The sequence below is a fragment of the Heterocephalus glaber genome, unplaced genomic scaffold (genome assembly GCF_053883595.1).
Source record: "Heterocephalus glaber isolate CG9 unplaced genomic scaffold, H.glaber_assembly_v1.0 deba00001444, whole genome shotgun sequence".
In the NCBI taxonomy this organism is placed as follows: Eukaryota; Metazoa; Chordata; class Mammalia; order Rodentia; family Bathyergidae; genus Heterocephalus; species Heterocephalus glaber.
In genome coordinates this window covers 30,763,914-30,791,428 of record NW_028258297.1, presented here as the reverse complement: position 1 = coordinate 30,791,428, position 27,515 = coordinate 30,763,914, and the positions used below count along the sequence as shown (strand labels likewise).

Here is a 27,515-nt window from a genome sequence, read left to right as displayed (position 1 = left end):
CTCCAGGCCCTGAGCACTGTCCACACCAGACGTCAACGTCCCTACTCTGTCTTGAGAGCACACAACCTCCTCACCCGTGTATGATGTAAGGGAAAAACAAATGGACACGTGAGTGATTTTAAAGTTAATCTCTTAGAGTCCCTTTATTACTAATACATTTTCACAATGGAAAATGTGAGTTAGCTAATTTCCTGAATTTAGGAAAACTTATAAAGTCCTTCAATAGAGATTAAATTAAATAGAGTTAGGTCACTAATGCCATAGTGAGTTAATTATCATCTGGGTTTGTGGATAAAGTCAACTAGTAACTTTTAAGTTATGATTTTAATAATACAGTGTTCTCCCACAATAGTTTTAACAAATATAGTCTTAAGATGAAAACCTGTCACAAGATTATAAGCCTGTCATCCTCAGAACTATAAAAAAACCAAGCTCACAAGATTACCAAAAAGCTGTTTGGCCTCTTTAGAAAACAAACAAATAAACCTTACTGTAATAGTTTGGTTAAGTTAGCTTATAAGTAGGTAGTCAGGGATAAAAGATAGAGTCAGATAAAAGAAAATAGCACACACTGAGTTGAAAGCTAACTCAAGTCATAAGGCTGGTTAAGCTTAAAAATAAAAACACAAAAACAGTTCTTCTGCAGAGCACACTAGGATAAGTAAGAATGGAGAGATATGGACCCCCTGCCCAGGAAAAGGGTTATTTTGCAGAATACACTAAGTTAGTTGACAGACTTTCCCTACCTCCAGACTGGACTTCTTCGAGGAACATTTAAAATGCAAAATAACTGGTATTCTTTGAACCGGGGAGAGTAACTGACTTTTTCCCATGCTCTGCTTCTCCATATGAGTAGGAGAAAGAAGACAATTTGTACTAATACCCTCCTGGTAATGGGAGCACTTTTTCTTATTATTATTTCCAATAAATGCTCTCCTAATGGGCTCATTTTGTCCGTGATTTCATTCTTCAACTTTGTGAGTACAGAGTTAACTGTTCTACCACCACCACCACCATCACCACCACCACCATCACCACCACTCTCCCTGGCATAAACTCAACTTTATGACAGCAAGGGAAGAAATGTGCATCACTTTAGCTTTCACTGATGAAGGAGATATGTCAATAGTCCCTAATGTTTTCTTCCTCTTTCAAACAAGTCGTACTGGCCAGGTCCTTTCAAAGTAAGAGGCAGGTCTTCCATTCTCTGAAGACTCTTTATTTACTACTAAATGAGCCAGTGATTCTGCTTCTTATATGCTGTCCAGCTAGGCTGAATTTTAAAAATGGGACTCATGCCTTCCTACTTCCACAGGACCTTGGAGAAGGGGCTGGGTGCAGTCCCAGAATCCCACTCTTTCCCCCTCATCCAGCTCTGCTTATCCTTCCTGAGGGCTGCACAGGGCCCCTCCCTTGGGTCTATAGCATGTCCAGTCTCGTCTTTCCATCTGAAGATTCTTTCCCATTGTGCACAGGAAATTCCTGCTTCTCCAAATCCCACCTTCTAAAAAACATCAATGGAAGATTTAAAGAACAGAAAGAGATTTGTAACACCCCTGTGAGAATTAAAGCTTTGCAAGCCACAGATGTCACTGGTGTGAAGGAACTCATTGATGTCAAATGAACACAGAGCAGGAAATGATTAAGGTTGATATTTTTGGAAACCAGGACAGGAGTATGGAGAAAAAAGCAGTCACGATCTAATAAGCTGATTGTCTTTGGGCATAGCAAATGCCGTGCTATCAATGAACATTTGTGAAGTGCATCTAATCGGTAGTAATTCTTGCAAATATAATATATATTAGGATTTTTTTCAGTTCTGGGATTTGAACCCAGTGTCTTCACGCTGAATTACATCCCCAGCCCTATTTTTATTCTTTATTTTGAGACAGGGTCTCACTAAGTCACTAAGTTGCCCAGGCTGGGCTCAAAGTTACAATTCTCCTGCCTCAGCCTCCCAGAGTGCTAGGATTACAGACATGGGCCACAAGCCTGGTTTAAGCCAAATGTTTTTAATGCATTAGAAACAGTTTCCTAGCAGTTATCTGCAGTGTCCACATGTGTATGTGTGCTACAGTTGGCCACGAGCAGCATGGCTGGGTGGACAGCAGCCCTGGCACAGTGTCTGGTGAGCCCCTACAGGATCACAGTGGGTCTCAAAGAGCGAATGTCTTCAGCAAGTTTCTGCTCACTTAAATCTGTAGGATCATCTCTCCAGGGCAGGAATCCTCTGCAACATGAATCACTCCAGATGCAGGCAGTGACGTGTACATTCCCAGCTCCTCTTGCTCCGGAGGTAGGAACCTAAGGACACAGGTTGCAGTACAATGGTGACAAAAGGCATCCAAGAGCATTCTGGACACCAGCACTGCAACACCGGGAACCCCCTTCCTCTCCAGGCCACACAGCAGCCTGGCCTGAAGAAGTTCCTTCCATGGCTCCGTCCGTCCCAGGCACCCCCAGGCAGGTGCTGGAGGCTGTGCAAGACTGAGGAGGGACAGCAAGGCTGATCACGGTAGGGAGTGTCACAGCCGGGGACAGGGTGGTGTCACAGGCTGGAAGCACAGTCTGATCCGAGTGTAGGTTGGTACAGTGTGCAGGGTGTAGAGTTGTGTCAAGGCTGGGTGGGTGCAGGGTGGAGTCAGCGACTGTCGGGGTGCAGTGTGGTGTTGTAGGCTGGCAAAGTGCACTGGGAGAGGCCACTGAGTGTGTGGGCACTGATATGCTGCTCTTAAACTTGGGGCTCTGTCCCCATGGCCTGGGCCCCTCTCACCAGTCTCAGCCAGGGCCTGCGTCAGGCTGGAAGATCCCGGGCATAGCGGCTGCTGCTGTGGGGACTGGCTTCACCCTTCCATTCCCTGTGGTGCCCAGGCCAATGGTGGCAGCTGACAGAAGGGACAGAGAAGCATAGCTGGGGACCACAGACTAATACGTACGTGGCCTGTGGTGTGGCTGTGTAGGGACCGTCTAGGATAGGGCCAGCAGGACACAGGTCCTGGGGCGATGGAAGGGAGGGTCTGGGGTGCTGGGCTGCAGCTGCTGCTGCTGCAGGATCCTGTGGCCTGCAGTCTTTCCAAGAGGCTGTGGAAGCAGCAGGACTGGTTCAGGATGGAAGGGTCTGCAGCTAAGCCTGGGCAGTGCCGGGCAGGAGGAGGCCGCTGTCTGTGGTGGTCGCAGCAGGACCCCGGTGTCTTTCGCACTGTGCCTGGGGCTTGCTGGTGTCTACTCACCCCCAGGTGTGAGGGCCTTTGTACTCAGAGCTAACAGCTCAGTGGAGCTGCCCTGTTCACACTGATCAGCGGAATAATCTGCTCTTTGCCTCCTTCAGGGTGGAACAGTGGGGAGTTTTCAGTCATGCCACTTTGTCCAGGGGTCCTTTAATTGTGGACCGGCTGTTTCCCAGAGAAGATTCTTCTTCAGCACCCTACTCAGTTCTTAGGGTCTGGGAAGAGCTGTAAAGGGAGCAAGCTCACCCATGGGACACGCCTCACCTGCCTCCTGGGCCCCTTGGGAGCAAGGAGGATTCTTTATCCTGCTACCAGCATCCTAATAAAGTGAATGCAGCCTATGTGTCTCCCCCTGCCAATCTGAACCCAGAGGGGGGGGGAGGTCCAGCAAGGTGGGAACACCCAGGGCCTGGGTGGAGGAAGCAGTCAGTCTGCCTGCAGCTGCTCACCTGGCTCCTCAAGTGAGGATGAATGGCTGTTTTCAGCCTCCTGATTCCCTGTCTATGCATAGAGGAGCCTGGAAAAAAGTCATACAGGGCCAGCTGCATCCAAAAGTCAACGAAGGGAGGTTCTCAAAAGAGCCGTCCAGGTGCCCAGAAAGGTGGCGGTGGCTGGCTTGGGCCTCCTGGGGCCCTGCTTGCCTGCAGCGTGGCCCCATAAACAGGTGACTGTTCTGGAACCCAGCCGCCTGGACAGACCAGGGACGGGAGGCTGTAGGGAGCACAACCAGTCTGGCTCCTGGCCAGTGCCCTGTCTGTGTCCGCTCCATCCTCAGAGCCTTTTGACTGTGCCAAGACCAGAGGTTCCTGCTCCTCTTGGCGGAAGGCCAGAGAGAGAGAGAGAGAGACGTGTAGGAGTCTTTTCATAATGGGCTCTTGGTTACTGGAATTTAAAAACCTGGCTGTGAACACTTACTTATCCCAGGCCAGCTATTGGCCCCGGATGTTGTAACAAGGATCAACTTCTGCCCCTGCCTCCTTTTCAGGCAAGCATGGAAAATCTCCATTTGGCAGCTCTTTTCCCTGAAATAACAAGAAGAGAGACAAGTACCTTAGGTGAAGGAAGGAAGGAAAGAAGGAAGGAAGGAAGGAAGAATCTTTATCAAGAATCCAGGATTCTCTTCTAATGTGATTTTAATAAAAAAGACCTTTAATTCTGTCACCATGCCTGGGATGTTTGGAGTTGCAAATGGGGCTCTAGACTGCATCTGCGGTCAGTCAGACAGGTCAGCTTTGAGTGCAGAAACAGGGCGTTTAGAGGTCACGTAGCCACATAGAAAGTTTAATTAAACTCACAAGTCAGCGAATAGGAAAGAAGCTGCACCCCACAGGTGTGGGGCTGTGAAGGGCAGACGTGCCTCCTGTCTGGGGATGGCAACAGACTGTTTTTCTCTGGAGACTGTTTACTCTTGGACACGCTCAGCTCCTACCGCAGGCATCCACGAGGAGAAGAAAAGGACCGCCTGAATGCTCTTGTGTTGCCGTCAGTCTTCATGTTTTGGAGAAGCCTGGCCTAGATATACCACGGTTATGCAGATTTAGTCGTGCTTCATTTGAATTTTATAGGTTTCTTCCTATTTTCTTTCCCCTTTCTGCCAACCTGTAGTCCTAATTCCATCTTTTCTTGTCTCACACTTCGCAGCATGGAGCCAAATGACACACAAAGGGAACCGCGGATAGGGTTGGGAGGTGTGGGAGAGGCCTTGAGTCAGGCGTTGGCTTCGGAGGCCTCAGGACAAACGGGAGGTTTCAAGAGGTGAGCGAGGTGGAGGAATGAATGCTTTCTGTTCAGGAGTTGGAGCAGCAGAGGAGGAGGCACTAATGAGGAGATATTTGGGGCCGGGAGCAAAGAGAGCCCTGGAGCAGTGAAGGTGAGGGAGGAGCTGCTGCTGGAGAGGTGAGAGGTGCTGTTGTGTCCATGGGGCCAGGAGCAGACCCAGCGGCTGACTGAAGTGCTTTCCATGGCGCTCTCTCCCTAAGGAATATACAAACACAGGAGCAACTTGCACTGTGCTTTGCCATTGCAAAGGTGACACGTGCACACTGTAAGCACTTTCAAACACATAATGTGAAATCTGCTGGTGGATCCAAACACACGCTGTGTGGTCAAGGGAGTTGTTCTAAATTTCTCTCTCTCTTTGTTTTGGACCTGTGCATCTGAATACGTTTATATACTCCACAAAATTAGGACATGCCGTATACACGGTTGTAGCTGGATTTTTTAAATTTGAATTTTGCGTCTCACTCAGGAGCCCTATTTATGGATACGGGGTGCTCTGTGCAGAGAGACAGGGTTCTGGTGCAGACTCTCGGAGACCATTCTGTGGAGCAGTGCCTGGGAGAATCTCTCCAGGCTCGGTGTCCTGTGGAGCAGGATGTCCTCTTGCTTCTCACCCAGCCTAGATAGCTGCACTCTGACCAGGACGAGGGGAGGACAGACCACTCTCCCAGGATGCACTGGAGGGAACCCGAAAGCTAGGGTTGGGCTAGTTCCCTCCTAAGGGCTGTTGTTTATTGAGCATCTGTGATGTGCTGGGCCTAGGAGGCTACCACCAGTGCTATTCATCACTGCCAAACAATCTGGTAAGATAGACACTATTATCCGCACTTTCCAGACAAGAAAGCTAAGACTGTGAGTGGTTAACATAGCAGCCCAAGATCACACCACTGGGAAGTGACGGAATGAATGAGGGCTTCAACTTGTGTTTCTAAGAGTGTGTTTCTTGTGTTTCCAGAAAGATGCAGTCTTTGAAATAAATAAAAAGCATGCATTTGATAAAAGCTAGCTTCCTTTCAGATGATAAATTAATACATATTTTCTGGATAAAAATGCTATTACTCTCTCTTTTCTCTGATGTGGGAAGTTTCTGTTTATCTGATTTTCCCTGTTAGGGTTTTACATTCATTCATTCAGCCTCTGTCTTCAAGAAATAGCACAGTGGGAGTAGGTGGCCACATCCACACCACCTGTGACATCTGCAATGGTTACTGTCACCACCACTGAACTGTGGCCAAGGAGACACAGCTGTGTGAAAACTGAATCTACTTGGTGAGAGTCTAGAGGGATTCAGAATGAAGGTGATAGTTCTCTCTCTGTCTCCATAATGCATCTGTAGAATGACAGCATTGGACAAGTGTGACTCTGGCTTCTGCAGTTCTACAGCTCGCATCATCTTCCGCAGATTGTCCCTGTTGGGGTGGCCCCTTTCTACATGTGAACAGGACAGCCTGATCCTGAGCCCATCCTGGACAGCAGCCTCTGCAGGCCTGTTCTACAGAAGTGGCAGGCCGGCTCCTCAAGCGTTCGGCTCAGCTGCAAGTTCCAGCTCCGTCTCCTCCCCTCGTGCCGCTCTCCCTCTTTCAGTGTCTTTCAGCACATCTTTTAGTGACGGTCATCTGCTCTTCCCTCCCCACCCCCATTCCTTGGAGAGAGAGTACTCAGGCTCAAGGTTCGCTCCAATTGGGGTCTGTATCCTTCAAGGTGAGCATATAGCATAGCTAGCTCTTTGCATATAGATCTTCAATCCACGTGGACACATGATTAAATTTTGTCTCTTTTGGAACTTTGCAAGCAATTTAGAAGTACCTGTATTATTTTCCTATTTCTATCCATGCACAGTGCCTTAAAACAAGTTCATCATCCCACATTGATTTCTATATTAAATATATCGTCTTACAGTTCTGGAGGTCAGAAGTATGAAATGGGTCTCACTGGGCTAACATAAAGCTTCTAGAGGCTGGCTGCTTTTCTGGCCTTGTGGCCTTCGTCCATCCTTGACTCAGCATTGGCTTGTCAAAACTTCTTCGCATTTTGTTGCCCTGATGTGGATTATTCAGCCTCCCTCATGCATCTTCTAAGTATTCTTGTGATTACACTGGGCCATCTGGATAATCCGGGATCATCTCCCTATCTTAAGGTCAGTTGATTGGCAACTGTAATTTCATTTTTCCATGTAACATTTTCCATTTTCATTTTTGGGGAGCCTGTTATTCTGCCTTGTGCAGTACCAAGTGATTTTTCTTCAATATTCTGCTTATTAAATCATGTGCTCATGCACTCATATAGTATATTTGTGGAATCCTACTGTGTTCTATGTGCTATGCTAGACACTCAGAGGTAAAAAATGCACAGTGCATAGACTGGTAGGAGATCAGAATGAACAATGGCTATGCTGTCTCACCAACACTGTAATGAGTGTGTGCAGAAGGGACTCTGTGAGGAGAGAAGAGGCATCAAAGCCCAGGTGCAGGAAGAGATGGCTCCCAACCTGAGCTTTGTGGAGGCTGGGACTGGGGATGGGGCTACACAGACAGAGCAGCATTTGCAGAAGGCTGGGCAGCATGTGTGCTCTGGGAGTCCAGATGGTTCAAAGAGCTGAAGCATAACCTGCCCTGCCCACACTCTTCCTGTGCCCTTCTCAAGGAAGAGTTGAGACTGGATAAGTAAGAGTGAGAGATCATAGTAGACCTGTGTGAAAGTGAAGGAGTTGGGTTTTATGCTGTAATTCTTGGGAAGTGGACTAAATGATGGTGGGCTATGTGCCAGCTGTATATGACTTCTCAAGGCTATATTGTAGATTGTGGATGTTTCTCCAAAACCCCATGTGTTAAAGACTTGTTCCTAGGGTGAAGCTATTTGGAGGTGGTGGAACCTAAGAGGTAGGGCCTAGTGGGAGGTCTTTAGGTGATGGGGGTGTGGCCTCAAAGAGGGTGATGGGAGCCTTGCCCCTTCCTCTTTCTCTCTTTTACTTCCTGGATCATGGTGAGGTGAGTGGTTTTTCTCCAGCACGTGTTTCCACCACAGTGCACTTTCTCACCACAGGCCGAAAACATTGGGACCAATATCCCAAACTGTGAGCCAAAATAAACTCTTTTTCTAGGTTGATTATCTCAGGTGTTTATCACGGTAATAGAAAACTATCACATCAAAGATTCTTCCTTACTGGCCACAGCTTCCTTCTTTCGAGAGGCCACACTGAGCCTGTTGTTTTCTAATGTGAGCACAGTGTAGCGTCCTCTGTCCCCATCACCAGTCTCCTTGGGGTAGCATTGTCCCTGTTGGCTAAGGTTGGTTTGCGGTTCTCAAAGGTGACTTTGCAGCATCTCTTTCCTATTATGCCCAGGATCTGGCCCTGATTGCCTCCCTGCTTCAGCTTGCTTTCCCCAGAGCCATCTTCATTAAGGTCCTAATTAGGACAGCATCAATGAACTGTAAATGCATCTGTATAAAATGATGGCTTGTCTCAGCAGATTTTTTGCTCCCTGGAAAGCAGCAGCAGAAGTTATGATGAAGCAGCCAGGCCATGATGGCAGAAGCTGTGGTTTTAGTCAGGAGATCTGGCTGTAAGTCCCAGCTCTGCATTTAACAAACACCTGACATTGGGAGAGTCACATACATTCTTTCAGTCTCAATTTCATAATTATAGCATGGGGCTTATGGCAGTCAAAATAAGCTAAGTGTTATAATCAACATTTTACTAGTTGACCCAGTACAAGTTTATCTTGGTCACCCAGCAGCCCAGCATGGGTGCTCCTGGTCAGGAGGCCCCGCTGCTTAGCCGCCCTCCAACTGTGATCCAGACCCAGGACCCTTCCATCTTATGGCTCCCTCGGCCCCTCTAACCACTTAGTCCCCAGAGTCCTCCCCATTTGACCAAAGGGAGAGGGAATGTTAAAGCCTGCAGAGATTTATGGGCCGGGCCAAGATATGACCCACATTCTGTCGGGCAGAACTCTGGCACATGCTAATTAGGTGACAGGGAAGCTGGGAAATGTAGTCTAGCCTTAAGTCCAGTAGAAAAGAAAGTGATTTATGGAAAAGCTAATCAGTCTATCCAACTATCCTACTATAAAGATGAAGTTATTTCTAGAATTAAATTATCTAAGTAAGTACTAGGGCTTACAGCAGGGTCTAGTACCTGGTAAGTGGTGTGTGTGTGTTTTGTGTGTGTGTGTGTGTGTGTGTCCATACACTTGCACATGAGCCTTGGAGAATGTCTCAAAGAACAAATGCTTCAGGAAGGAAATGGAAATTGTGGGCTGTGAGAGCAGTTCTTCTTAATGTTTTCTTTTAGAGTATAGTGTATCAGGAAAAAGGACTCGGCAAGAAATGGACCATTAGCATCAGTAAAAAATAGTCCACAGGAAAATATAGTCCATTAGCCCTGCACACCCTTAGGAAAGAGCTCTTTGTCTGACAGAAGGACTGCTGCTTCTGAGCTCCAGCTCTGCTTCCACAGCCTGTGGCTTTTATCACCTTCCTATGCTGCTTCTTTTCCTGCTAATTCTCTCCCTACCCCAGCCCCAACTCACACACACTATAATTTCTCTCATTGAGGATTATAATGAAAGCTGAATCGTCAGCAGTGCTAAAGGGGGGATGGATTAGATAAGACAAAATAATTAAGAGGAATAAATAGGACAACATAGGCCATCTAAAAGAGAATTAAGTGGAATCTGTGCTGAGAGAAAGGTCCAGAGTTTGCAACTCAGTACGCAAATCAATGGGACAGCGAGTGGAGAGAATGCTAATGTCCATATTCTGTAATCAAGAAAGACTTTGCCTACACCACCATCTGAGCCCTTGTGTCTCCAGTCCACTAAGGATTCCCATCTTCCCCACCCCAAGAGTGGAGGGAATTTTCCCTTTCTCTCACATTTCGAGGGATGATATTTTTATTTGAACAAATATTTATTTTTTGTAAGAACATAAAAAAAGATCATTTCTTCTCCCTTTTACCAGTTCAGGCTCTACCTTGGAGAAAACAACAGGAAGGAACTATTAATTGATGTATGCTGCTTTTAGAGCCATCCTGTGGGACAGATCCATCTCCATTACACGTCCAGTTGTTGAGAGTTGCAATAGGCTTAGTGACCAACTCTTCGATTAGAAGGCAGATGGGGGCTCTAATGGTGACCCAGGCAGCATGTCCCTCTCTGACAATGTCCAAGAGTGCAGCATTAGGAGACAGCTGCAGCCACACATGCAGGCTGTAGAGTGCTGACAAGGACACACTGGACAAAGGGACATGACAAGCTAAAGTGACATAACGACTGTGGCTTGGGGTGCAGGGCTTTTCTCCAACCTCCAGGCATTCTCGCTTTCCTCGAAGAGCAGGGGAAGGCTGCAGGCTTCCTCTACCTGAGAGTAAGAGCAGAAAAATGAAAAGCAGCCTGGTCATGGGGTGGGTAGGAGGAAAAGATGGCTTTGGGGCTTGGCTCAGGAAGAGTAAGAGGATAAAGAAGAGGCCAGGTGGGAGAAGGCAGGAGACATGGGTCTCGGGATCCCAGGCCCAGAGCTGCTCAGGGTTTCTATTTCAGAATGCAGAGGGATAAGGACCAATGTATAGCCTTCTTCAGCACTGGGCTGAAGGAGAACCCCATGGCTGTGCCTCCTTTTGACTACTTTTGCTTTTCCTTGTAGAAAAAGAACTCATAGCAGAGATCTCCTTTTAAGAAGAAGCTGTAATGTGTGGTTGTCCAAACCCTGGGCTTGAATTTCCGTTCCATTATATACTAGCTTAGTGAGCTTGAGGGGAAGTTCAGTAGCCTCTCTTGGCCTCAGAAATCAGTAAGGATTAGAAGAATAATGTGCATAAAGTAGTATGATGCCTGGAATATCACAATAACAATAAAAAGTTAACTGATATTGTGTAAAAACCAAACAGCTTAGTTTGGTGAGGAGAGGACTGGAAATTTGGGCAAGTGTCATAGTTCCTTTTCTTGATGCTGAGACAAAATATCCAACACCCAAAATTAAAGGAAGAAAAGTTTATTTGGCTCACAATTTGCAGAGGTTTCAGTTCATAGTTGGCTGACTCCAAGGCAGGGTGGCATGGCAGAGGGACATCATAGAGAAGAAACAGTTTATGGCAGGCAGAAGGGAGCAAGGCAGCAAGCAGGAAGCAACCAGCAATGACCCTTTTTCTGTCCCAGGGTCGGCCTTTCTATTATCTACTCCCAGAACTATGCCAAACCAATCAGTGAACTAATTTAGTAATCATACACCTTTGATCCCAGCATCACACACCCTTAATCCCACCATCACATACTCTAGATCCAGCCACCTCTGAAAAGCCTCACCTACGACTGCATGAGGCTTTGGAGGGACATCTAGACACAAGCCATAACAGCAGGCATCCAGAGATAATAACAGTTTTCCCAGTGTTAATCAAAATCTGAAGACTTTGTTCATGAGAGTTTCTCCCAACAGGAGTCAGGAGAGCTGGACCCTCATCATGGTACTACTGCTAACAAGTTGTGGCACCTGTAGGCAGCTCAAGTAAGTCTCTCAGGAGTCAGGTCTCATTTTTAAAATAGAGATAATGCTAAAAGCTTAATATTCTCTGCAGGGAACTTGAAGGCAAACTCGACATCACCTTGTGGAAGGTAAGGAGGAACCAGATTCTAGGAAGAAGAGTGAAGGTAGAGAGCATTTGAGGGACTGTTCAGCTCTAGGCATTTCAAAGTACAGGGGCTGAAGGCCATAGGGGTGAAATGTGAAAACAACACCACCACCACCAATAATAAATAACATTTATTGAGTTAATTACCACTGACTTATTCAACATATATTGAATCCTCTCTATGTGCCAGACAATTTTACATACTGGGGACAGGCATATCAGTGAAAAAAACAGAAGAGAATCCCTCTACTGTGGCCTAAGCAGAAAAAGAGATGTTTTAAAAAATAAATATATATTCTGGGACACCTGAAATCCATACGTGTGTGTTCTTCACACCATATACAGAATGTAACTCAAAATGGATTAAAAACCTAAATGTAAGAGCAACTCTAAAATTCTTAGATGAAAACATAGGCATAATCTTTGGGACCTTGAATTTGATGATGTATACTTAGCTTTGACACCAGAAGCACAAGCACAAACAGAGAAAAATAGATAAACTTTACTCTGTCAAATTAAAAGCATGTGTGCTTCAAATGTTTATCAAGACAGTGAAGAGACCACTCACCATTTTTCTGTAAACCTAAACCTGCTATAAAGCAGCCCACTAATTTAGAAAAAGACAACACATAAAATGAGAAAAATACTGCAAATGATATATCTCATTAGGGACTCATGTGTAGAATATATACATAACTCTTTTAAATGGACAAAAGATCTGAATAGACATTTCTCAAAAGAAGATCTACAAATGGCTAATAAGCATATGAAAAGATGCTCAACATTATTAACCACCAGGGAATGCAAATCAAAACCACAATGAGATACCACTTCATACGAGGATGACAATAATTTTTAAAATGGAAAATAACAGTGGTTAATGAAGATGAGGAGAAATTAGAACCCCCATATGCTGCTAGGGGAACATAAAATGGTGAAGACACTTTGACAATCAGGTTGGCAGTTGCTCAGAAACTGAACACAAGGTCACCGCATGACCCAGCAATTCTACCCCTAGGGATATACTTATGGAAAATGAGAGTATGTCCGCACAAAAATGTGTGCATGAATGCCCTATGGAATGATGCTAGCAGCATTATTCATAATATCTAAAAGGCAGAAATGATCCAATTTTCCATTAATAGACTGAATGGATGAACAGAGGGTGCTGCACCCTATAATGCAGTGTTATGTGGCCACGGAAGGAGAGGTGCATAGATTTGTGGTACAGTGCAGATGAACCCTGAGAGCAATCCATCACAGAAGATGCATGTTGTGTGATTCCACTTACAGGAAACACCCAGAAGAGGCAAACACACAGGGACAAAAAGTAGTAGTTGCTTAGGGCTTGTGGGAAATGGGAGGCGCTTTGCGAAAGTGATTGTCAAAGGGGTTTCTTTTGGAAGTGATGAATGTGTTTTAAAACTATTTGTGGGTGATGGCCCATCTGTGTGCCATACTAAAAACCACTGAATTGCACATTTTGGTGAGTTGTATGATATGTGAGTTATATCTCAGCAAAGACAATAACACCTTGGATTTAATTGTTCTGTGCACGTTCCACAAGATGAGCAAGGAGTTCTAATAAATTTTAACTTGGTAAGGGAGCGATGTCCTGGGATAAGAGTAGTACATGACACTGAATGTCACATGATCACAACTGAGCCAAAGTTTCTCCCTCTCTCTCTCTCTCTCTCTCTCTCTCTCTCTCTGTAGGATTGTGAGTGATCATCTCCCAACAGCAAGAGATTATGGAGGAGATCTTGTCCGCAGAGGAGGAAGAAAAAAGGCAGAGAAATCTCTCATTTCAAATGAGATTAGGGAGATGTGTAAAATGTGGGAAACAATGTAAAATTTTGTAGAAAAGCACCACCCAAATAAGGCTGCAGCAGAGCAAGCAACAAATCTGTTTAACAACAATGCAAAAGGGGGCAAAAGCAAGTTTCATTGGATAGATTCCTTGTCTAAGTTGCACGAAAAGAAGACTGCATTGAGCTGATAGACAGCAGTGATTCCATTAGTGATAGTGCAAGTCATCCTGCACGATAGCTCTCCTCTCTCTTGTCTCCCTCACTACAGCCACAAAAGTTTTCAAAGGTAAGCGTGAGCTAATTTGTATATTTCTTTTTATATTTTGTATTTCCTTTACTATTTTGTATTATATTACAGTATTATAATAATTTTTATATGACAATTTTTGGGTTGTGAAATGAGTCATCTGAGTTTCTCTTATTTCTTATGGAGAAATCTGCCTTGATACACAAGTGCTTTGGATTATATGCTTGTTTCTGGAACAAACTATGCTCACAAACCAAGGTTTACTGTACATGTTATGTCAGGTAGTGATAATTGCTATGAAGAAGATGATACAGGAAACCATAGGCAGGGTTCCCTACTTAGAGTGTTCAAAGAGGATCTCTCCAAAGAGATGATTTAAGCGAAGACAAGAAAGAAGTGAGTGTGCATGCTCAGTCACATGACACATGAAGAGATTTCAGACAATGACAAACTGTATATATGACAGTGGTCCCCTAAGATTATAATGGAGCTGGAAAATGCCTCTTGCTCACAACACCATCTTTATATTGTGGCACAGTTAACCCACGAGTTTGTGGTGGAGCTGGTATAAACAAACTAGCCATGGAGCTGCTGATGGTACAGACGTCTAGTGCTGTAATTGTGCTGTGCATGATGTTTGACAATTTGCTGCTGATTTATGTATTTACTACATTACACTTTTTAACCATTATTTCAGAGCTCCTTCTATTTATAAAAAATCTGTACTGTAAAACTGTTGGCCCCATTACTCAGGCAGCAGGCTAAGATATCTCATGTTCAGCGTTGCCCAATAGCATCCTTCTCTCTTTCTGCTAGATTCAGTCTCATTATGTTCATCATGGTCCTAGGAGTGAGAGGCTACACACACACACACACACACACACACACACACACACACCATCTAGTCTTGGTGTGCGGGAGGCTATGCTATCTATGTTAAAGTGTACCCAGTAATGTTTGTACAGCGACCAAATCATGCAAGGATGTGTTTCTCAGAATGTGTGCCCCTGGCTAGGCCATGTACAATTGTGCACTGGGGGGAGAAGGAGACAGGCTAAAGAAACCCATGTGGCTGCAGAGAGCTCTCAGTGTCCAGGAACTGCAAGGTCTCAAGAGCAGAAGGAGGTCAGCAGGAGGCCTGGGAGCAGGCACTGGAGGATGGTGCAGGAGCCATGGTCCACACTTGGGAGTTTGTGGTCGGTGCTTAGTAGGATGGGAAGCTACTGGAGCCTGTGAAGCAGGGAGATGTCAAACGTGGATTTACAGTTCTAAAACTTTGTAAGTGACTCAACAGTCCTCTCAATGGTCCCCTGCACGATTTGGGGCACATGGACCTTTTCTCACTCCATGCTTTCAGGGAGCCCAGGATGGTCCAGTGGTTTGACATTTCCCCAAGCAGCTATGAGAAGTGGAATTGATCTAAGGATGCATCACAAATTGCCACCTCTCTTTTCTGTGCCTGGCTTGTGCCTTTGCCCCATCCTCTGTCAGTTCCTGAGCCAACAAAATCAGGAATCCCCATTGCAGAATCCAGACAGCATCAGGGCAAGTCCCCCACTTCACCCTGCTTTGCTGTTCATGAGCACCCTGTTTTTGACTACGGAGGGAGAAACTATCTGTGGGAATGTGGGAATGCAGACACTTTCCCACAGCAGGGCCCCTTCCAGAGGAGTAGGATAAGGGGGTTTTGGAATTTTCCCATGGGAATGGAATTCAGGTTGGAACCTTATGTCCAGTTTCTGTGAGCTGCTGAGCACAGCAGACTGGCATCAGGAGGGCAGTTGGCTTGGAGCAGCGTAGTGCACGCCTCCTCCCTGCATGGAAGCTGTGGAGCATCTTTCCGTGTCAGACTATGCACTGGAGAGGAAACAGTGACATGAGGCCCAGGTATGTCTGAGCACATGCGTGTGCCTGTGTGTGTGCATGTGTGTGCAGAAGAGGAGCTGAGGAGGGTTAGCCCTGTGCCCAGGACAGCAGGTGCAGAGGCTGAACTCGGGCGGGGGCAGCTCCTCCTAGCTGCTTGATGGGTGGATCTCCACTCCAGCTGGGTCTGCTGGCCAACTTTCTGCAAGCTGTGGCTTCTCTGAGGTTCTGGGCTCCACTGCTGCACAGCCAGCTGCACAGTGCCTTGTGGTGGCAGCCCCAGGTCGTTGCTGCAGTTGCTTTCCATCCTGTGATCTGGGGATCCAGACAAGTGGTGTGGGGAGGTTCTGCGCCACTCCGTGTGCCCGGGGCCTCAGCTGGGAGGACTGGAGTGGCTGAGCCTCCCTGGGACAGTGGGCACTGCTGGTGAGTCTCTCCTCCATACTGTGTGTGTACGCTCGGGTATATGCTGCATACGGGGTGTGGTGTATCTAGTATAGGTGTATGCGTGTGTATGTAAGTGTACTGTGTGTGAATGCATGTGTGTGGATATTGTGTTTTCTCCAAAATAAGACCAAACTAGAAAATAATCAGGCTTGAGAATGAGACCAAAGGTGCCAGCCCCAATCAGCATACTCTTACCTCTTCTGCCTTGCAGAGCCGCCACTGAGCAAGACAACAGTGAGGTACAATCTTCTGCGTGACACTGGCCATCACCATGGTAACAACCTGGTAGGGCTTATTTTTTGGTTATGTCTTATTTTCAGGGAAACATTATTTTATGTTATCTAAAAATCTCAAAGTGCTCTATGTTTCCCATTTATTCCCAGAACTTATTAATCAGAAAGTATCAATCAATGAACGAGGCATTTTCTATTATCCCAGCATAGACATCCTAGCATAGCTCTAAGCTCCCCAAGCTTCATATGTATGCACATATGGCTACATATATATACACATTCGTATATATACACACACATATGAATACATAAGACTATATAGTGCATCCTTGGTGTCGAGGGGAGGTCTGCTTCCCCCCACTCTATTCCCAGCACTTTACAGTACACGAACACTCCAAATGTATCTGAGCTGGTGTCAGCTCTCCAGTGTGTATGGATAAAAGACAGAGGAGGGAAGAAAAAGGAGGTGGGCCTCTCCAGGAGCCTCCCCCATACACGAACACTGCTCTCGTCCCCCCAGAGAGGCCTGGGAACGCTCTGTATTTTGCAGGTAATAAAGCTTGGGAGCTCAGGACTCAGAGATTCCTGCCTATGCTAGGATAAGAATATAATTGCCTGCATTGCCTGACTGGGGCTTTTCTGATTTATGGGTTCTGGTAGTAAGTAGGAGACACAGAATAGTTCGAGATTTTCACATCACGAATCGGTTGGAAATGTCTCTCCTGCAATTTTCACCTCTCCATATTTTGGCTGTCAATATGAGAGCCTTCAGCTTGTGCTATCCTTCATCTTATCTCAGAAATGGCACTTCCCAATATAGAACAGTGCGGGAATGCTTTGCAGTTGAGGGAGGGAGGGGAAGTGGCCGGGGTGGGCAGCCTGCGTTTGCCTGCACGCCATGGAGAATGTGGGGGAAGCTCAAGGCCTTTCTGAGTCCTCCCGAGAGCCAGGCCTGGGCACAACAGTGCAGGAAGCCCCTCCTCACTGCAGGGAGGACCCAGTGGGTGACAACAGCCGCTGTCAGGGACTGGGTGACTGCTGTTCTCAGGGTGTCGCCACTGCTGTTCTCTTTACAGAGATGCAGTCAGCGGTCAGCGGGCAGATGTCCAGAGACCTCTGAGATGGCCTCAGGCCTACAGTGAGGGGCAGCAGCCAGCCGAGGGCTGCAGCTCCAGGCGAGTGACTCGTACCTCACCTCTCCTCTCATCCTGGGTCCTCACAGTGTAGGAAAGGAAACCCAGGCCAAGGGAAATAGAGCCATACAGGCCACTCAGAGACCACACCGGGCCTGGAAGTCAGGCTTCAGATTCCAGCCTTTGTGTCTGAGGCTCAGGGTACAAACATCTTGCAAACTGTCAAATACCTCCACGAGGAAGGTGGCTGTTTGTGCTGCTGATTGTGACCTTGGTCACTGGGAGGGCGGGAGAAGGTCGGAACTTCCCTCCTCTCCAGACCCACGTGGCCTGGTCCCTGCAGCTGCACCCACCCTCCACATGGGTCTCCCTTCCTCCAGATTGCAGCTGGCTCACTGTTGCCCTGGACCCAGACTGAGAAGCATCAGAGAAGAGGACATGGAGGAGAAGGCAGCATGGAAGGGTCCCTGGGCAAGGGCTTTGTGTATGAGAAGAAGCAGGCAGAAGGTAAGCGCCCCCAGAGGAGGACATCAATCTCCAGGAGTCCTGCAAGCAGGTGTCCGGGAGCAGTGGGTGCCGGGGTCCTCCCTCAGCCTGCCTGGCGTCCATGCCCCTCTGCTGTCAGCAGCCTGGCTTCTGTCACAGTGTCTGGGAGGAAATGAGCTCGTCCTTACATCAGACTATTTGCTGGCTTCCGGAAGCACTGACTGAGAGTGCTGGGGAGGAGGGAATGAATATTTTATAAAAGGCCATAAAACATAATTTGGTCCTTTGAGCGATTTAGAAAGTGTAGTTAAAAAAAGAGAGAAGTTACCATCAGTGGACCAGGAGTTTCAGATTATTTAGCCCCAGCTACTTCATTACGTCAGGAACGCAGGAGAACAGCACATCAACGTCACACCTCTTCCTCTTCAGGAAGGAAAACTGCAGGGCAGAGGCCCAGACACATTGGCTTAGAGCCCTGCTGAGGGCCGAGGCTGCATGCCCTGCCCTGAGTGTGCTGATGGGGAGACAGAGGGCGCCCCGGCCAGGGCTGCTGGGTGGATAGGCAGCCTCACCGCGTGCCCTCACTGCTGGGACACCCGAGCCTCGCTCCCCTCCTCTCCAGGAGCGGCTCCCTTTGTCCCTCAGGCTGGAAGGCAAATTCCACAGAACAGGAAGCTTGGGGGGGTGGATGTAGACATGGCCGCCTAATCTCTCCATCCCCGCTGAGGCTGTACCTTGATGGTAACATCACAGAGCCCTTTGCTTCTCACTCTATTTTGGTGACCAGTTCTATTCAACAAGCATCTTCTCTATTTTTTTCTTTTTTACAATTTATAGGCTTTCCTAAATTCCTTCAAAAAACCGAAAAGCATTTTACTTTTGTTTTGATGCAGAGCAGTGTAACTTCTGTTGCCTTAAACTCTCCACCACAAACCACATCCTAGATGTTTTTTTCTGGTACCGAGGATTGAACTCAGGACCTTGTGCTTGCCAGGCAGGCATGACGACACTGAGCTACATTCCAAGCAGCCTCTCATTCTTAACCATAAAGCCTATTCTTTTTTTTGTTTAACTAAAAGGATTTTCTACCCATGTTAGTCAGACTTTTTGTCATGGTGACACTAGAAGACACCTGAGAAAAAAAACTTAAAGGAGGAAAGACTTATTTTGGCCCAGTTTCAGAGGTTTCGGTCCACATTTGACTGGCTCCATTACTGTGGGCCCAAGGTGTGGAGAAGATCATGGCGGGTGGTCATGGTGGGGCAAAGCTACTCACCTCATGGTACCAGGAAAGGAGAGAGGGAGACAGCATGCATGCTGAAGGGGGCTGGGGACACATATGCCTCTCAAAGCATGCCTCAGTGACCCACTCCTCACCTGGGACCTGCTATCAGCCCACTCAGCTAAAAGGCCTCAGTGCCTGAGTCCACTGATATGGTCAGCACCTTCAGGTCCAGCCACCTTCTAGGCTCCATCTCTGAATACTGCTGCATCTGGGACCAAGTCCTCGACACGACAGACAGTCTAAACCATAACACTACCCTACCTAGCAAAGCCAACCACAGAGAGAAACTTGGAAGCTACAACTGCTTTAACTGTGTCAGAGTTTCATGATCAATCTATTCAGGGTCTGCAAAGGACCATACTTTATTCTGATGGGTGAAAGGGCAGGAAAACAGTTTCTTCATCTTTGCCATAAAAGTCATGGGATTTCTTTGTGGTTCCACTACTGAACTAGACTTTGGTATCCCTCCCTCTTGTGCCTGCTCAGTGGGGCAATATCTGCAGTTAGACACTCTGTGTCTTGTTCAGTTCTCCTCTACCACCCCCCCCTCCGTACATACACACACACATGTTCACATATGCAGCTGTACAGAATTTTTCACCCCATCAATTCATTGAGAAAGACAGTGTGGTTGTAGGGAAAGGAGGTCTTTTTGGATTTTGCAGCATTCCTTATTTTGCCTTCTGGCTAACCAGTGCTTCTCCATGTCTTCATCCAAGCTTCTTGGCTAATTAATTCTTCTTCTATCCCTCATTGTTACTCATAAATTAACATTTATCGAGTACTAGAATCTGTGGGAAATGTGTGCTTTTCTCTGACCTGGCAGAAGGTCAGAGAATTGATCTGAAGAATTTGTCCTGGACCAATTTGCTATTTATAACCCATGGAGTAACATAATCCTGCTGAACAGGGAATTAGGAGATCTGTATTCCAGGCACTGCTTCCATAAGACCACAGGAAAATTACTTATTCATTTAAAATTCCTATTCTGGCATCAGCAACACCATGCAGATGAGTGAGATGACATCACCATTCCTCCTGGTGTGGATATCTATGATCTCACCTTCCTAAATGATGCTCTTTAGGACACTGTTCAAAAGGGCTAGTGTCAAATAGGTTCTGTGGTTAAAGCCACTCGAGCTAAGTAATGTTAAGGGATGCATCCGAGCCTTTAGTATTTTATGTCTATTGTGAGAGTCCCAGACTCATTTAACTGTGTGTGTGTGTGTGTGTGTGTGTGTGTGTGAATTTCTATTACTATGATGTATGATCAGCTCTGTAGAGAACCCAGTCTGGGGGGAGAGACCAGTGTGGCCCCAACACAGGCACTGCCCTGGCTGCATGTGATGCCTGCTCAGATTCCTGCTCTGTGCCCTGGGAAATGGTGTAACTTCTCCGGGCTTCTCTTATGTTTAAAAGGAGGCTGGGGACGTAGCTTGGTGGTTCACTGCTTGCCTAGTAGTGTATGTGGCGAGGTTCAATCTGTAGCACTGCAAAAAAAGCAAAAACAAAAAATAAAATGAGAGAAGGACAGGAAAGGATCCTATTTTACAGCTGTCTCAGTTACTTTTCTCTCATTGCTGACACAAAATCCCCGACACCCAAAGTTAAAAGAGGAAAGGATTGTTTAGCTCACAGTTTGTAGAGGTTTCAGTCCATAATTGGCTGGCTCCAAGGCAAGGTGGCATGGAGGAGCAGCACAGAGGAGAATCGGTTTATGATGGGCAGAAGGTAGCAAACCACCAAGGGACAACTATAGGTCTCTCTGCCCTTTATTTTATCCAGACCACTTAAAACAGGTACCACTCACACTCTTAATCCTAGTGCCTTTGATCCTAGCATCGCACCATGAGTCAATCCCAGTGTCACACACTGTAGATCCAGCCACCTCTGAAAAAAAAGCCCCACTTATGACTGTGTGGGGCTTTGGGGGGACATCTGGACACAATCCATAACAACAGCTCTTAGCAAAGTGCTTAGAACACAGTCAGCACTCATTAGATGCTTATAATTAGCTATTACTGTCTTTAGGTAAATATTTATTGAAAGGCTGATAAACAAACGAAACTTGCAACATTTTACCATAAAGACTTAGCCAGGCCCATGAGCCACTGGATGGATATGTCAGATAGGTATCAGAGGCAGACAACAGGTTGCTTGGTCCTACTTCAGCACAGAGATGAGCAAAGAAGAGCAAACATGTCACATGAGTTCAATTTAATTAAGCACACACACGTCAAGAAGATCTCTATAGAAAAGGAAGCAATGCCAAGAACAAAAATTTTGGCCACTGTTAAGCTTTGAAATGAGTTTCCTAATCTTTGTTCAATTGTTTTCATCTATAGAAAACAGAACATATAAAGGATGACTCTGCTGCCCTCGAAAAAACCAAGAAAACAGAACATGAATCATTTCTTTTCATGTATCTTACAAGCATGAATGCAAGGAGGCATATTAGTCAGGAGAGATTAGTCTCTGCTGCAGCAACAAACAACCCATGAGTATCAGTGGGTTATGAAATGGACTGTTTAATTGCTCAAAGTATGTATCCACCCCTAGTCTTCTTGGGGCTCTGCTCTGTATCTTCCAGTCTGAGCTTCCTCCCTTTCAGTGCTATGGGTCACTATGGCAAGGAAGAGGAGCTCTGGCAATGAAGAGCTACAGAGAAGACAGACACACGGCACTGCTTTTCAGCTGAAACGGCCTTGTGAGTCCTGCCCAGCCACATGGAGACCAGGAAGAGGACAGTTCTTCCTTGTGTCCAGGAGGGGGAGCTGGAAATGTTTGGCAAAGAGCAGCAATAACTACCACGGGCTGACCTTTGGATGAGAAATGTTTGGCCCTCACAGGCACAGTATACTTATTCTCAAAAGGGTGACCTAGTCCTGGTATCGAGGTGACGTTCTAGAACTTCCTGTGGTGTGCAGCAGTCTTCACACTAGGGAGTGAAAGCCCCAGTCTTCCCATCAGTCATGGACACTCACCCTCCGTACTCAGAGACACAGGTTTGGCTCCTAAATGTTCCCCAAAGGCCCAGATGTTGAAGGTGTGGTCCGCACCAGCCCTTGGTGCTGCTGGGAGGGGCGGGGCCTGTAAAAGGAGGGCCCTCATAGGAAGAAGTGAGGTCACTGAGGTGTGTCCTTGAAGCAGTTATTGAGATCGTGGCCCTCCTCTGTTTCCCTGACACCATGAGCTGAGCAGCTGTGCCCTACCATGTCCTCCTCCCATGATGCACTCTGCTTCCTGGGTCCAGAGTCATGGGGCCAGGCAGCCACAAACTCAATTCTCTGAAGGTGTGAGCTGTAATACTTTTTTCTCATGTGCCTAAGGTGAATTTCTTAGACATTTTTTCATTACAGTGGAAAGCTGACTAAAACACACTATTGACACGCCTTGCACTGGTCACTGAATTTCCTGTTGGTGGCTCTTACGCTGATAGACAATAACGACACCCAGGGTTCCTCTGGGGATGAACCTCAGCGTAGACAACACGAGCCCATACGTGTCTCTGCGAGGTTATCCAGAGTCACTCTGTCCAATGCAAATTGCTGTTTTAGAATTCAAAACTTTCAGTTTTGCTCTAATCCACCTTATTCCACTCAGAGGATGTGTTCCGGGAAGCCAGCTTTGAATTCTCATCAGCCGTTAACACAGGCGTCTTCTAAGACTTAATTTCTTATTTCAGGAGATGAGAAGTAGTTTATAAATTCTCTGTATTTCAGGACTCTCTTGTCCATTCCATCTCCTTTTGTAAAATAACAATTTTTTTCTTCTGAGTGCACCAATATCTTCTACATTTTCAGCTGCAGCCAATAGGACCCATTATAATATTATCAATCTGCTTGCAATCCTCTTCCTAGATATGCAAGAATTTATCTTTTAAATGAGCAGTCTTTCAAATACTTTGCCATTTGTGGCCAGGAGCGCCTCCCACAGCATCCAGTAGAGTCCTCACTGTCCACCCTCTCTCAGAGCCAGGGTCACCAGTGCTGAATGTTTAGTTATAGCAGCTTCTCACTTCTGGGCATGGATGTTGGGAGCAAGCCGTGGAGACTCAATTATCCAGCGGTAGCAAGTCAATCCCTGAGCACCAGGAACTTAGAACGACCCAGGATTGGCTCTTAGTCGTGCTACCATTGCCTTAGCTGGGCCCGGCCCTGTGCCACCTCACTCTGGGCAGCTGTGACAGGGAAGCGTCATCTTGGACCATGCTGATAGTTGTGCTGGAGTAAGAAACACAGTGGTAATGGTAATGCAATAGTTTCCCAGTGGTAATGCAATAGTTTGGCTTAGAAGTGAGATATATTCTTTCTGTTCACACTCATTGGCCCAAACTCCTTGCCTGATACCGCCCAGCCCAGGGGAGCTAAAGGGCTCAAACCCCACATTCCTGAAAGGCAGAGGGCTGCAGAGCTTTAGAAAGCAGCCCTGATTATATCACAGTAAGGGAGGAAGAAGCAGAATGCAAACTTGTGATACTAACCAGCTCTCTTGGGATGGGCCCTGAAAGAGAGCTCCTTATAGATGTATTTCTTGGCAAGGAACGCCCTTTCCTGAGGCTGTGGCTTTGCGTGGCGCAGATGTCTGATGCATTCCTTTCCCAATATACATCTTCCCTCAAGTGAAAGCTGCGAGATTTTTCTCCAGTGAATTCTGAAGCATTATCATAATCATCCCCATCACCACCACCATCACCATTTTGTAAATGACATCCTGTCACCATCATTCGAAACTTGGATGAGGCAGTTAATTATAAATAGTGCTTGGCGACAGGAGAGGTCTTTGCATTTATCTTTCCCCTGTCTACTTGGTCACGGGGAAAGCCTGGTTGAAGGAAATGGTCACACTGCTTCCAATCACTAGAATAGCAGGAGGGGACATTAGGTCTAAGAGTTATGCTGTCAAGTGTGGGCAGGAAACGTATAATTAGTTTGTGGAACCAGTGGGTGCTACAGTATTGGCAGGAAATAAACCCAGAGTTCAAGATCCCTGATTCTTTTGTTTTTTTTTTTTGGTAACGGGGATTGAACTCAGGACCTTGCGCTTGTGAGGCAGGCGGCGGCCCCACTGAGCTAAATCCCCTGATCCCTGATTCATTATTAATGTTAACTCTTAGATGACCAAATTTTGGAGGGGTGTGTGTGTGCGTGTGTGTGTGTGCGCGCGCATGTGTGTAGAGGGAGAGGAACAAAAGGTAAACTGTGGGCTGGAGTGTGGACTTCACTGGTAAAGCATCTGCCTAGCATGTGTGAGGTGCCAGGTTCAATTCCCAGCTTGTCCACAGAGCGGTCCCGTGTGAGAGGAGATAACGCAGAGAAAGGAGGCCGGGACTGTGGCCACCCTCCTTCCTTCCCAGAGGACAACAAAGGGATCCTACTGAGGATGACGACGAGCGCACACACACGCACACACGCACTACAAAATGTAACAAGAAACAAAAAGCCCGGGAATGTGACAGCATGATCATTTACACACCTGGGATAAGTGTGTTTGGGGGTCCGAAGCCCCGTGAAGAATATCAATGGATATCCTTGATAACTGCATCCCATGTGCTTATTTTGCTTGGCATACATGTCAAGGTGTCGATATTCTAGCTTTCTAGAAATGCATGGATCTAAATATTTAAAATTTTTAAATTCATAAATCATACATTTTCATCCATATTCCAGACCTGAATGAACAAGTACCTTTGTGCTGTCTATGTTTGCGTGTCTAGTCTGCCGATCTACACACGCGCCTGGAAAGCAGCTCTGGATGGATCCCACCCGCCTTACCCTCCCCCTCTTCCCTTTCTCAGCCAGTGGCACTGCTGGCCCACCTCGCTGCTCCACCCAGGGCCCCGGCATCCACTCCTACCTTGCTGAGCCTGTCACCATCCCTCTCCCCCAGGTTTCTGCAGCTTCCCGGGCTGCGTTTCTTCCTGTACCTCTGTGTAGCTCCCTTTCATTTCACCCCAAGACCCTCCCCGAGCTTCTTCAGCCTCTCTTGAGCTTCTCTGGAACATGGTCTTCAAGCTCCTTCAACGCTCACGACCTTTCTGCCCTTTGGCTCAGAATGCTCCCTCTGCCCCTTCATGTGGCTGGCCATCATCTTGGAATCCTCAGCTGACATGCTACTTCAGAGGGACTTTCTCCATCAACTGCCCTCTTCCAGGCTGAGTCCCTGGGTTCATTTCTGACATAACAGCCCATTTGTTCTTCAAAACATTTACTGTAATAGGCAATATGAGATATTTTCTTTATTGTTCATGATAAAAAATTTCTGCCTAGAATCTTGTACCTACAAGAGCAGGCATTTTGTCTTGATTATTATTGATTATTGGCATCCATAGCTGCTGTCTAAATACTAGTTTAATAAATGAGTGACCTCCTGTGATTGCTGCAAACATCTGGACCCAGAGTCAACATAACATGAAAACAATCTGCTGGCACAAGACTGGTATTCAGTGAGTAATGGGAAAAGATGGGTGGGCACAGGCAGCAGGGTTACAGCGTGCTCTGTTTTCCTTCCCCTGGGAAGTGGCCCTGCTGCCGGTGTGACTGCATTCATCCCTAGCCCGTGCTTCGGAGGAATGATCTGGGCTTTGGAGGAATGATCTGGGCTTTGGGTTTCTTTAAGCAAAGACTTGAGAACTAAAAACAGAACCCCGATTCACGACTTTGCTGCTGGCGTTTCCCTCCCAGGGGAGCCTCCCATGCGGGAGGAAACCTTTCTTGGGGTGCAGCTTGACACGTGATGTGAAGGGGACTGTGGGGCATCAGCTCTGCCCGTAGGCAAGTTCTGATGACCAGGAGACTCAGGCTGGACTGCGCAACTTCCTGGAAAAGTGCAGACTCCTTCTTCGAATGCCACTGGGCTTTGTAGTTACTCACCTAGTTGACAACTTTTTGGATAAACATGGCAACGACGAACACCAACACGCAAGCAAATGATTCATTCCAAAGTTTGAAAACAAAAGCCCAGTGGATCCCAGGCAAGTCTATTTACAGTCCACACAATAAGCACAGATAATTGGACTAGGGTACAAGAGTATCTCCTCTATTGTATTTTTTTCGGTTCTTGTTGCTTTCCTTTAAATTTTTTTTTTGAATGGAGCAACTTTTGTTCGAAATCTAAATTGCTTAATGACACAGCCCGTGAATGGGAAAACCATCGACTGGGCCTTCTCACCCTTCACAGAACTGTGCAAGGTGAGGGGAGGGAGTAGGAATCTACACAGAAAGGAAGCAGAGGGCAGGATGCAGTGAGTTCTGGAGCGAGCATCTCTGATGCACTCAGCACCGAACTCTCCCTCGTCCAGAAGCCTTCGCCCTCCCACCCGGGAGCAGTGCTTCCAGGACAGAGGACTTCGTGGCTTTAAAAGGCTGTGCCCCGCTGAGAATGCTTAAGTGTGTCTTGTGGTTTGGGGAGTACCTTTGAGTCCCACGCCCATCACTGTACTCTGAGAACTTTTACTACTGCACAAAAGCACCCGCAGCTGTCGGCCAGTTCCTGTTGACCACAGCCCGCTAAAGAGGGGTAAACTGGGGTCTGAGAGCAAAGGCCAGCCCCTCGGGGAGGGGCAGTCTGGGAAGATGCGATGGTTCTCCTCCATCGGACCTTCACCTGTGGGCCCAAGGCAGAGGGCTGTGTCCGGCAGAGGCGGACGGAAAGCCCTGCGCAGATCCTTCCCGAGAGCTAGGCAGCTCACGAGTGTCCCTAACAGCAAACTGCCCCACCCAAGTATTGCCAAGCGGGGTCGGAGCAGTGTGGCCCGGGGTAGGGCACTTTTCTGTAAAGCTCCTAGGTGTGGGTGGCACGTACCGTCCTAGCTGCTCAGGAAATGTAGCTGCCGTCGTCGACATCACGACGTGTTCGCTGGACTTCACCTGTCTCCGCTGCCTAAGGAAAGCTCCGGATGGGAAAGGCCCTGACAGGCTTCCCGCCCCGCCCCGCAGGCGTACCTTCGCCCCTCTAGGGCCACAGGGCCTCCTCGCGGGGTAAAGGAGACCCCGGCGGGTTGCTGTGGGGTAGTATCCGATCCATCGGGACGCCCCGGACGACTCCAGGGTTGCCACCCCCGCCCTTCTCAGCGCCCCTCGGAGGGACTGGCAGCTGGGATTCTGTAAACACAGGGATTTCGCAGGGTTGTTTTCCGCCAGATGCTGCGGGGGGGGGGGGCAGCGGTGGGCTGCGGGCGGGAGAACGCACTGCGTAGCCCAGGGCTGAGCCGGGTGGAGGTGCGGAACCGAGGTGCGGAACCGGGTGCAGGCGGGGGGGCGGCACGGGGGCGGCACGGGGGCGGCGCTGGCTGAGGCGTGCGCGGGCCGGGTGCGGTCGGAGTGTGCGCCAGGAGGGCGCCGGCGAGCGCGGGAAAGGCTGCGGGGGGCGGGCGCGCGG

General features: G+C 47.5%; 1 long non-coding RNA gene across 1 annotated transcript; it reads left to right on the top strand.

The window, feature by feature from the left end:
• Positions 1-15,814: 15,814 nt before the first annotated feature.
• LOC110346635 (uncharacterized) lies at positions 15,815-26,946 on the top strand. Its single transcript, XR_002390792.2, has 4 exons — positions 15,815-15,978; positions 16,211-16,284; positions 17,746-17,872; positions 24,806-26,946. It is a non-coding gene; the product is annotated as an uncharacterized LOC110346635 (long non-coding RNA).
• Positions 26,947-27,515: the final 569 nt, after the last annotated feature.